Raw genomic sequence first — 12,647 nt, 5'->3', positions numbered from 1 at the left:
CTTAAAATTCTGGGTGCTCCACTTCAGGAAAGATGGAGCTAGATTGGAGACAGCCCAGAGGAGAGCAATAAAAATGATGAAAGGTTTAGAAGCGCTGGGGGATGGACTAGATGACCTCTTCAGGTCCTACATTTCTATGATTCTATGAAAAGTTATGCACCTGCTTAAATGTTCTGCTGGACTGAGGGAAGAATGCTCAGCTCCACGCAGGATCAAGCCCTGAATGACCTATTGTTCTTTGCTTGGATGCGTTTGATGAAATAAGTCAAGTCCTTCTTCCTTTCTATCTTCTGTAGAACTGCATGTTAAGCAAGCTGCCTTTGAAGTTGAATAATCATTTTATTTGTTTCACAGTAGCAGCTGTGTTAGTCTCTATCTGCAAAAAGAACAGGAGTACTAGTGGCATAAGGTTTTGTGGACTACAGCCCACTTATTTGTAATATTTGTCTGAATACCGACTGACTGACATGCTATTTGGCCAACACCAAAGAGTGGGTAAAGAAATAAATGACATGTGTGTGTACATATGGCATGTGTATGAATATGTACACACACACACACACACACACACACACACACACACACTCTTTTTCTTGATCTTTGGCCACAAAAAAACATACCACACATAAATACCTGAGGATCAAGCCCTAAATGACCTATTTTTGTTTGCTTGGATGCATTTGATGAAAGAAGTCAGATCTTTCTTCCTTGGTACCTTGTATAGAACTGCACATTAAGCAAGCTGCCTTTGAAGTTGCCTAATCATTTTATTTGTAATATTTGTCTGAATGCTGACTGACTGACATGCTAAGTGGACAAAATCAAAGAGTGGGTAAAGAAATAAATGACACATCTCTGTATGTATGTCATGTGTATGAATATGTACACACAGACACACACACACATACATACTTTTTCTTGATCTTTGGCCACAAAAAACATACTACACATACATACCTCATGATCACACCGGACGTTCACTACCTTTCATCTTGCCAGGGTGTTAGGAATGAGAACCAAGCCATCCCCATAATTTCACAAACTGGAATGTGCGACATGAGCTAAGTACAATTAACAATTGTATGATTTGGCAATCGCTATTGTGACATGGGGTGAGGAAAGAGGTGCATTGAGGATATTGACATACGATGAAACAGGTTTACAGGCAGTTAGTTTCTTATCCCTATAAAGACAAGTTAAAAGATCAATCTATACATAGAATATTTTTCTTATTATGAATATGTTTCTAAAAATATGTTCACTGTTGTTAATTTTCTCAGAAATATTCACCCCTGGCTACACGCTTTTAGTCTGATCATTAGACGTGCACGTGTGGTAATTTTTCAGCAGCCGAAGAACAAGAAGCTACAGGATTTAGTCAGCATGGCTGCAGTGTCCAGAAGGGATAAATTTGGAAGCTCCATTTTTGAAATATTTTCTCAATGAAAGTATGTCAACCAATAACCAGAGAGTGCGATGCAAACTATGCGTTCCTCCTAACCATGTTATTGTTCCCAGGTGTAATGGAGATCCACGGATTCTACTATTGTCTAAGGTACCAGTCCCACAAAATTGAATATATTCCTTAATGTTATTCATGCGAGGCATTCTACTGAGTCTGTGGGGCTACACTAATAAATGAAATTAAAATATCAGCAGAATCAGGGTCAAAATGTGTAAATCAGACTAACTGGCAGGGTAATGCACTTTCCTAGAGATAAAGGATTTTTTTCTCCCTTAGAAGAAGTGAAAGAGTTCTGGGTTTTCCCATCAGTTGTTCCAGGTTCCATTCAGGAGCGGCTCTAGGCATTTTGCCGCCCCAAGCACGTCAGGCAGGCTACCTTCGGCGGCTTGCCTGCGGAGGGTCCGCTGGTCCCGTGGCTTCAGCGGACCTCCCGCAGGCAGCGGACCCTCCGCAGGCACGCCTGCGGGATGTCCACCGAAGCCGGGGGACCAGCGGACCCTCTGCCGCCGGCAGAGCGCCCCCTGTGGCTTGCCGCCCCAAGCACGCGCTTGGCGTGTTGGGGCCTGGAGCCACCCCTGGTTCCATTCCACAACTCAAAGGGTCTTTACGCATATGACCACAGTTCTTTATATTAGCATACACCGTTTGCATAAGAACTAAGGCCTTCCTTTATGGTTGTTCCCGCAGCTAGCGCTCCAGGCTGAATGAATGGCTGGAGGAAATTGTACGGCAGTGACCGAGTTCATTCTCACAGGTGTGACAGATCGTCCAGAGCTGCAGGTCCCCCTCTTTGTGGTGTTTCTAGTGATCTATGTTATCACCCTGGTGTGGAATCTGGGGATGATGGTTTTAATCAGGATCGACCCCCGTCTTCACACCCCCATGTACTTCTTTCTCAAGAATTTGTCTCTCGTGGATGCCTGTTACTCCACAGTCATCACTCCCAAGATGCTGATGAGCTTCTTAGCAGAGAAGAAAGCTATTTCCTATACAACGTGCATCATCCAATATTTTAGCTTCATATTGTTTGTCATCTCTGAATGCCTTCTGCTGGCAGTAATGGCATATGACCGTTGTGTAGCCATCTGTCGCCAAAGCACTGCCTGCAGCTGGTGGCTGGTTCATATCTATGGCCCTTCCTGAACTCCGTGATACACACGAGTGGTTTGTTAAGATTATCCTATTGCGACTCCAATATCCTGAATCATTTTTTCTGTGATATCAACCCACTTCTAAAGCTCTCCTCTTCTGGCACCTCTATCAATCAGCTGCTTGTTTTCCTCTTTGGCAGTCTGATTGAGGTTATCAGCATTGTGACCATCCTCATCTCATACATCTAAATTATTGTGACTGTGCTGCGGATCCGCTCCACCGAGGGCAGGCGCAAAGCCTTCTACACCTGCACCTCCCACCTGACAGCCGTCTCCATGTTCCACGGGACAATTCTCTTCCTGTATTTCCGACCCAGTGCCAGCTACTCGTTGGACACAGACAAAATGGCCTCCGTGTTCTACACTGTGGTGATCCCCATGCTGAACCCCCTCATCTACAGCTTGGGGAACAAGGATGTGAAGGATGCCCTGAGGAGAGCAATAGAGACAAAATTGAGGGCCCATTTTTCCCCAAAGGGTGTCAGAATAGGACAACCAAATCCTTCAGTGGCTTCTCTGCACACATGGGATTTGTCTCCACTACGGGGTGGATCAATGCTGCAGTGATAAATCCACCGGGGGACAATTTAGCAGGTCTAGTGAAGACCCACTGGATCAACAGACTATCACTCTGGCATTGACTCCACCAGAACGAGATAAGTAAGGGGAGTCTACGGGAGAGTTTCTTCTGTTGACCCAGTGCAATGTGAACCCCATGGTAAGTATATCAAAGCTATATCAACTTGAGTTATGCAACTAACGTAACTCAAATTGTGTAGCTTAGATCGCCCTGTCCCCGTAGCATAGACCTGCCCATTGGCTCTGATTCAGAAAGTCCTTAAGCACATGTTTAAGTATCTCTCCCTTTGACTTCAGTGGGGCTTAAGCACATGTTTAAAGTTAAACATGTATTTAAGTGCTGCTTTGAAGAGAGATGTGTTCCTGAATAGAGGCCTTATGTGCATAAAAAGGCCATGTCAGTTATTAAATGATGGCTTGCTCCCCTGTGCCTATAATAAAATACTTTAAAATTGTTTTTTTCAGTGTAAGATATAAGAGGTTGATTTAAATATTGTTTAGAACTACTGAATAAAAGGGAAAAGTTCACACTGCAACAATGGATTCATGAGCAATAACCAGGTCTGGTTTTAATGTCCAAAAACGTTGACAGATATTTGTTGAATTAAATTTTGTGATTTTGCTTCAGTCAGATCCACAGCCCAACTCATCTGTTTTTTGAGAGACATTTGTGTGTGTGATACTATATTCAAAGCTGTGTTTGTTGAAAGGGAGAATGTCATGAATGCTCAGTCAGATGTAATATTTCTTCAGTACTCACACCAAAAGTCCCCCACTCAACTCTTTATGAGTTTAGGAGTCACACAATTAAAGAGCAGATAGTTTAGGTGACCAAACATATACAGACACGTTTTCAAAGATAGTCGTTGGTTGTGAATGCCACTGTTATTGGGATCTCAATGTAAAAGACCTTGGGCCTTATTTTCTCAAGTGCTGAGTACTTACAGCTCCCGTTGACTTCAGCTGGAGTGGTGGAGTTTCTGGAAATCATGACCGAGGGGACTGAAGTTGGGCACGCATAAACAGAGGCTACCAAAATCACTGGCCATTGCTGAATCTTTTGGGTATGGCAAATTACAAGAGTGAATTTTCGAAGCACCAGTCACCTCACAGTACATCTACCATGCAATGTAAGCCCAGGGTTCGAACTCATGCTCAAGTTAAGGCTTAGCCATTTATACAGGGGTGCATGAAACCATACCTGCCGGGATAATAAGAGTGAGCAGCATGGAAGAAGGAAATTTCATGGCATGAATTAAAGCTGAATGACACCATTGGTCTTGAAAGTAGGTAGTGAATATCTTACAGGAAACCAGCCGCTGTGATGTCTGGGAAGAGTTGGGATGGGGCTTTAGATTTACACTCACTTTTTAACAGGGCTGAGATTTTCAAGGCTGTCTAGGAGATTTAGACATCCAAGTCTCCATAAAATTGACTGGAATTAGGCATCCAGTTCCCCATAGGGAGTTTCCAGATTCATGTACATTATCACAAATTTTCTCCAATGAAATATACCTGGTATGTGTTTGGGTTTGAGCTGGGTACTTTATAGTGTCTGCTCGCTGAGGGTAAGTTAGAAAGCATTCATACTTTTTAGAGCCTTCCAGATTAGGGTGACCAGACAGTAAATGGGAAAAATCAGGACAGGGGTGGGGGGTAATAGGAGCCTATATAAGAAAAAGACCCAGAAATCGGGACTGTCCCTATAAAATCGGGACATCTGCTCACCCTATTCCAGATAATCCTTTTAGATGACCACAATGTCTGTTATGTCCCAGTCACTTGGTTACTGCTGCTTCATAACACATCCCCTGGCAGTGTTGCTAATCCCAAGCATTTGAAAACCATGAATCAGGCTTCCAAAAATCATGCAATTGGCTTAAAATCTTGAGATCGTTTACAAAATAACACATCCAGCATTTAGAGAGTGGGCAGGGAAGTATAATTCTGTTTTGTGCACGATTTTTATAGTTCAGAATTTTGGTATCGTAAGAAGGCAAAACTATGGAACACCTCAAAAGTGAGGCTGTCTCCATTTGCTTCCTTCTTCTGACTCCCCCTTCCCCATGTCATCAAACACAAACAGCATGTTCTCAATCCAAGGGCCTTTCCAGTCTATTAACACAGTGAGGCTCATCTGCTATTGCAATGTCATCTACCACCTCCGCCCTTCCAATGCTGCCCAGTGGTTACATTTTTCAAACAAACACGACCATGACTGCGGCTGCTGCAGTGCAAATAATTATTGTTATTTCCTCCTTATGGTTAGAGATCAGCCACACCAGAACCCGCTGGCTCCAAGTGTCCATCCTCCCCCACTCACAGGCATACACAACACTGGGTAACGGTCAGACTGGCACTAGGGGCATTAGACTGAGATCGTCCTTCAATTCCTGGCTCTGCTACAGACCCCCTGTGTGCTTTTGGACAAAGCAAAGATTCCCTCTTTGCCTCGATTCCCTCTTTGTAACATGTGGATAATAATCCTTCCTTTCGCCCACCCTCTTCTGTCTTGTTTATTAGACTGTAAGCTCTTGAGGGCAGGAACTCTCTGTTACTATGTTTTTCCAGAGAACCTAGTACAGTGGGGCATTGACCTCTAATTGACAACACAACAGCAATAAATACAAATTTTACATCCCTGAACTTATCTCTATAATTGGCTGGAACCAAAGCCCAGAATCTGAAAATCCTCAAAGGTTGAAGAAGTCAGATCTGAATCTGATTCCAGATCTGAAGTGTGTAACTCAGGTTCATCAATATGTATAATACTGGCGTCTTACCTAATATCCATCTGGACCTTTCAGGGTCTTCCATGAACCATGTCCATTGCCACTGCAATTTATCCTGAGACAGAAGAATGAACAAACAAACAAACAATGTCTGTCTTAAATTGCAAAACTGTTGACTGCACTAACATCACATTTCCAAGTACATGAAGAAAATGGAAAGTTATGTCCAGGAATCAGAACCAAAGGAAAATAGCTATGCCACCTCCACTGAAAGAAAGAAGTATTGTATCACAGCTACTGGCAGAAGAGAGTGTCCAATCACTCCTTATCCCTAAGGGATCATGTTAGGGCACCAACAACCTTTATATATTAATTTCTGTGTCATTTAGAGATCACATGCCTGAAGTCACACCTCCAATTGTAGTCTCAAGGCAGGCACAGAGGGGCTCATTACAATGCCCTCCTTGGTGCCCTAACATGCTTAGTAGATTTGGTTATTTGCCTTTGCTTACTTTTATGGAAAGCTCTTGATGTTTTGCTGACCCACAGGGAGAAGTCTCAAGAGCAGTGTCACTGAAAACGAATGGTTCCGTCTTTCCTTCCGTAGGGAGGACTCAGTGAATTTGGTGTCAAAGTTAGGCTTAAAAGAAATCCAGACATGTTTAACTATGGAAAAAGCACAGTTACAGCAAACAGACAACTTTAACTTTGTTCTGCGTAGATGCCAAGCAATCACCCTACCCTTACAATTAGTGCCTAATAATGCCTTACAATTTACTGTTACCTCTGTAGGCCACGCAGCCGGCTCCCCAGCCTTTAGAATTGCTTTTCCCTGGCCCTGGGGCTAAGCTGTGTTGGGAGCAGGGGAGTGAGATGAAAACTCCTCTGTGTTTGGGTGAGGGCAGAAAGGGGGTGGCAGCAGTAGGAGGCAGAAGGGAGCAAATTGGGCATCATGGGTCTGAAAGGCAGCGGGCCTAGGGGTTAGGCTGTGATTCCTCAGAACTTTTCAATCTCTCCATTCCTGAAGGGGGGAGCCTTGTTGGGTCAGACATATAAAATCAAAGAATCCTAGAAACTTGCCCGTAGTTCAATGTTGTTAGTTTTACAGTAGTGACTGGACGTGCAAACTGAGACCAGAGCCCCAGGGTCCTTGATTTCAACAGGGCTTCTTACAGTCTAAAGCATGTTAAGCTTGTGCTTATGTTTCTTTGGATTGGGGCTAGCGTGCTCAGTACCTTGCTGGTCTGAGCTTTTGTTCTGGGTGAGTTGAGACGTTGGGAAATGTCTGTAGATCCTAGGAAAGCTGTTAGAGCAGCACTGCAAAGAAACTGGAGGGATTTGACAGCTTTATATGGCATAGTGTATGGATCATGTGGATGCTTAAGGGATACTAAACATCATGCTTCAGGGCTTAAACAAATCTCTAATTATTACAGATCATGGCAGGATATGGGGAAGGGCTGATTGTTCCACATCTGCCTGTTGAAGGTTATTACACCTTCTTTTGAAACCTCTGATACTAGCCAGTATCAGAGACAACATACTGCACTAGATGGAGCTCAGGTCTGATCCAATCTGGCAATTTCTATGTGTTTATTCAGTGTTTCATAAAAAGACTGGTGAATCCAAATGCTTCTGCAGATCAAATTCCTTCTAAAGAGAGAATCTGAACCAGTGGGTTCTGCCCCATTCCAAACTGAGTGAATGTAGGCACTTATCCGCCAGAGAGGGGGTGCTTGTGACAGGCGGGTTTCGAGGCTGTTACAATGAAAATTGAAATCTGAAGTCAGATTTGATTCAGGTCTCTCTTAAACAGCTATAAACAGATGCAAATCAAGAGGAACTACACTGAAATCCTCTGGCGTTCCAGCTGTGTAAACCAGCTCATAATAAATAATAATAATTAATAACCTCAACCACAACAATATACTCCACTGTACAGAGATTTCTCCATGGGGTACTCCTGGGGGAATACTGCACCAAAACAATATTTTAAAATTCTGCATGTTTAATTTGTCAAAATAGCACTATATAATCACACTGGTTTCAATTATTTGGGTAATTTTTCAAAATACCTGCCAGCCACAGGGCCCCCCTGGCACAGACACCTGTACCCCTACTGTCCCCCCGAGCCCAGCTGCAGCCTTCCAAGCCCAGACACTCGCACTCCTCCCTTTCCAAAGCCCAGGGATCCAGAGGGAGAAACAACCCGACGCTGGGCCCTGTGCTTGTATGGCGTTTCCTGCATGTCACCTCCTCCTTTCAGGGTGTGCCGGGAACCCATCATCTCCATCTCTCTGTCCTGGCAGCATCTTCTATGGGCAAGCTGGGAGCTGGGCTCTTCTGGGTCCAGCGGCCCCTAGTGGCAGCCAGCAGCTCTGCATTACCAAATCTGGGGGAGGTGAAGGAAATTCTGCACAGAATATTAATGCAACGTGAATTGCGCATTGTGCAATGGTGCAGAATTCCCCCAGGAATAATGGGGAGAAGAAGCGAGAACAAATAATCATGTCACTTAATACACAGCAGGAAGATGCTCAGATATTATGGTGATGTAAGTCTATATAGAATAGAATCAGAAATTGGAGCTTTATTTTGGACCTTCTTCCACCCAAATGTGGAAGATCCATTATCCCTGTGCAAGAAAACAGGAATAGAAATAGTGGGCATGAGTAAAAATCTCTTCTCGCACCCCCACTCCCAACAGAACAATATATCTGAGGGCAGTTATTCTGTACCCAAAATGGCTGTCTGCAACATGAGTCTTAGTTACTTAATTGTGCGATTCTGTCATCAAGAAATCTGAAAACTCCAGGGAATCTGTATTGGCTTTATAAACTAGCAATAAACACTTCAACTTAAAAATCCATCCTTTTACTTATGTAAACCCTTTGAAGCCTTTCGGTAAACGCCAGCTTTCATCAGCGGGTAGGGTTCTATTTGAACCAAGCTGAACTAAATAATGGAGTAAACCACTTTATTTTCCTGAGATAGAAACATTTTCTTTTTAATGTAACCCTATTTTATCTTATTTGACTAACCAATAAAGTGGAATGTAGCTATCAGGATGGAAAGCTAAAATAATAGGAAGCAAACAATGCAGAAATTATTCATGATGGACAAGATTCTGAGACAGTCTCTCTTGTTGGGCAGTAACTTAATCCTCAGATTGCACCATTCATATACATTAGAGCTGGTTAGAAATTTTAAATTATAATTTCACCACACACTGAAAAATGTCCCGCCCAAATATTTGGGGTTTGGTTTCCTTTGGTTTCCCCATGAAACATCAGAGGAAGTTGGACTTGACCTGGGTAGCAATATACCACATTCTGGTCCTAAACAAAGAAGGGGCTACATCGATGACAAACAGTTTTACCAGTGTTACACAAGAGTTAGGAAACAGCAAAGTTAAACATACAGGTGAAATCTTAACTCTTTCCCCTTCTGCATATGCATTATTAGAGTTCAGGTAGTTTGAAGTCAATTGAAGTTTTGCTACTTGTCTTTAATAAGATCAGGATTTAGTGCAAAATATAGACATATATGCAACTGAGATGAAAATTATCAATATATTTCTAACCAGTAAAGCAGAACTAAATGACAAACTAACTTTTCTGCAACACTGAAACAAATTTCCATGTGGCTGAAAGCGCAATGTATGTACTGGATAGCATGGAGGTAGTGCCACAGATAAGGCTGAGTTTGCTTCCACTTAAGCAGAGATTCACTGTGGTGTGCTGAGGTCACTGCCTTTCATGCTGACCATATTAATTCCTTGTTTCCTTGTACACCCCTATTAATCTGTCTGTGTCCAGTTGTTGACTCTGGAGATATTTAAGCCACGTCCTCCTCCTATTTACACCCTAACTAAAGAATGAATTTTCTGAGAATTTGCTAGTGAATCTATTAATTATTTTGAGTTAAAATTAATTTTAAAAATATGTCCTTTAAAAATTTAACAGTGTCAAACCGTTTATTTCTCCCTAAATAACCCAACCCAGGTCCTCCCGATCTCAATGGAAATGACCAAAGAACTAAGTCTTGGGTGGATCTGGCGTAGTGGGTAGTTTTTTTAAAGAACTTTTTAGGTCTTTTTCCCTGCTATTTTACTGAACTGAAAATGTCCCCTTCAGAGCAAGATGTATTAACAAAACACTATTGATAGTGTCATAGTCTTTGAAACAATTCACATAGTAATTTATTTCTAAATCACTGTACCTGCAAGCTTGTTTTCGTTAGTACTCTGTCTAAAGGGTCACCACTTTTCCCAAGGGCAGGACATGCAGCCTCAGTTGCTCTGGGACTGGGTGGTGGAGCTCCAGCACGCCCTGTGCCCCCTTGTGAGCTCCTATAGCAACTCCACCTTAATTCAGACTCCATGGAGATTTTACCTTCCTACGGCGTGATGCAACCCAGGAAGTGTTTACAGTGACCCGGGGCAGCCTTTTCAAAGTGAGGTAGCATTTCATAGGCACCTGGAGTATTGCATGAGCAAGTCCTGAGGCTAGCAGAGGAAAACCAAGCTTCAGAGAAAGTCCAAGTGTAAAAATAGAATCAGGCAGGCCATCAAAGCATTTGAAGAGCAATTAGCAAAAAAGACACCTAAACAGAAAGTTGTTTTTAAGTACCTCAGCAGCAGGAAGCCTGTTAAACAACCAGTGGGGCCACTGGACAATTGAGGTGCTAAAGGAGCACTCAAGGAAGATAAGGCCATTGGGAAGAATCTCAATGGATTTTTTTGCATCAGTCTTTACTGCAGGACCAGATGTTATTCAAGCACGAGTTCTGAAGGAACTCAAATATGAAATTTGCGCAACTACTAACTGTGGTATGTAACCTATCACCGAAATGAGCCTCTGTATCAGATGACTGCAGGAAAATTAATATAACCCTGATTTCAAAAAACGACAGAGATGATCCTGGCAATTACAACAGTAAGCTTAATTTCATTACCAGGCAAATTGGTTGAAACTATAGTAAAGAACAGAATTATCAGATACACAGATGACCATGATTTGTTAGGGAAGAGTCAACATGGTTTTTGAACGGGCAATAATGCCTCATCAGTCTATTAGGATTCTTGGAGAGGGTCAACAAACATGTAGGCTAGGGTGATCCAATGGATATAGTGTACCCGGACTTTCTGAAAACCTTTGACCAAGCCCATCACCCAAGGCTCTTAAGCGAATTAAGCAGTCATGGGGTAAGAGAGAAGGTTCTGTCATGGAGCACTAACTGGTTAAAAGACAGGAAACAAAGGGTACCAACGGGGTTCCATAAAGAACTGCATTAAACTATTCATAAACTATCTGGGAAAAGGGGTAAACAGTGAGGGTTCAAAGCTTGCGGATGATACAAAACTACTCAAGATTGCAGTCAGGTTTGGACTTAACTAAGAGTTAGAGGGATCTCACGAAACTGGGCAATCAGCCAAGGGAATGACAGATGAAATTCAGTGTTGATAATGCAAAGTAACGCACATTAGAAAGCATAATCCTAACTATACATACAAAATGATGGATCTAAATTAGCTGTTACCACTCAAGAAAGATCTTGGGAGTCCTTGTGGATGGTTCTCTGAAAACTATGTGAAGTGGTGGTTCAAAAAGCTAACTTCATGTTAGGAACCATTAGGGAAGGGATAAATAATAAGAAAGAAAATATCATATTGCCTATATATATAAATATATTGTATCTTCAGTCCCTGAATACTTTGTGCAGTTCTGGTTGCCCTATCTAAAAAAAAAAGATAGATAGATTAGAATTGAAAAAGTCCACAGAAGAGAAAAAAAAATGTCCAGAGTTCAAGTTTTTTTTTTTTTTTTGAGAAAAAGCTGAAATTTTCTGCTAAAACGGTTGATGCATAAGAATTTATGTGTATGTGTGTAAAAAATCCATAGGCAAGGGGCACATTTTCCGAAAGTTTTAATGGTGAATTGTTCTTCAGAGAATTGCAACCTTTCCAAATGGCCACCAGCTCTCATCATTGTTGACAGGAATGAAGCTAAAGCTGCCTTTAAGCAAAGAGGTCCTCTTTCAATAGGAACACCACCATCTGCCATTATTTCCAAAGCAGTAAAGTCAAGCTGCCCTCACAGAAGCTGGTGGTCCATGTCAGCCCAGAGAGCCATCCTTGAGAATAGAAGACCCAAGCTGTTTTGAAAGAGGGCAGTTCCTCTTGGTATCTTCTGAACTGAGTGTGGCTTTAGGTTAAAAATCCATCTTTTCCCTATAATGTTTTGTGCGCACGTGAGCGCTGATTTTCACTCTGACTGGAAAAAGGGGGCTCTCAAGTAGCTAGATATCTGGCTTCCTTTAATTGCAAACACAAAAACCGCAGAGACAAACAGGGAGGACGAGCTTTTAACTATTTGGACCATTGCATCTCTCATATTCCACTTTTGCAGGCTAAGCTGCTGCGAGAACACTCTGAGCACTGATCCCGTGGCTGGGCCGACCCACAACATTTTGGCACCTGAGGCAGGGAGCTCAAATGACACCCCCATACCCCCTCGCTCGGGCCAAAACTTTGAAAGGTCTCAATTCTGCCTTCTTCCTGTTCTACTCCTCTCATGGTACTGCTCTGCTACCTCCCCCAAGAAAGGAGAAACTAATAACTTAAAATGCCTTGTTCCAAAATTTTAAGTAACACAACTTTCAAATGCCTGAACAGCAAACTTAACTTTTCTTGTCTGCATGGTAAACACTGGCATTTTT

At 42.5% G+C, this 12,647-nt stretch overlaps 1 pseudogene; it reads left to right on the top strand.

Moving 5' to 3' along the window:
- The first annotated feature begins 2,173 nt into the window (after positions 1 to 2,173).
- Positions 2,174 to 3,183, top strand: LOC120400477 (annotated as a pseudogene).
- The last annotated feature ends 9,464 nt before the right edge of the window (positions 3,184 to 12,647 follow it).

Source organism: Mauremys reevesii, linkage group 3, assembly GCF_016161935.1.
Source record: "Mauremys reevesii isolate NIE-2019 linkage group 3, ASM1616193v1, whole genome shotgun sequence".
NCBI lineage: Eukaryota > Metazoa > Chordata > Testudines > Geoemydidae > Mauremys > Mauremys reevesii.
This window is presented reverse-complemented; position numbering and strand designations above follow the sequence as displayed.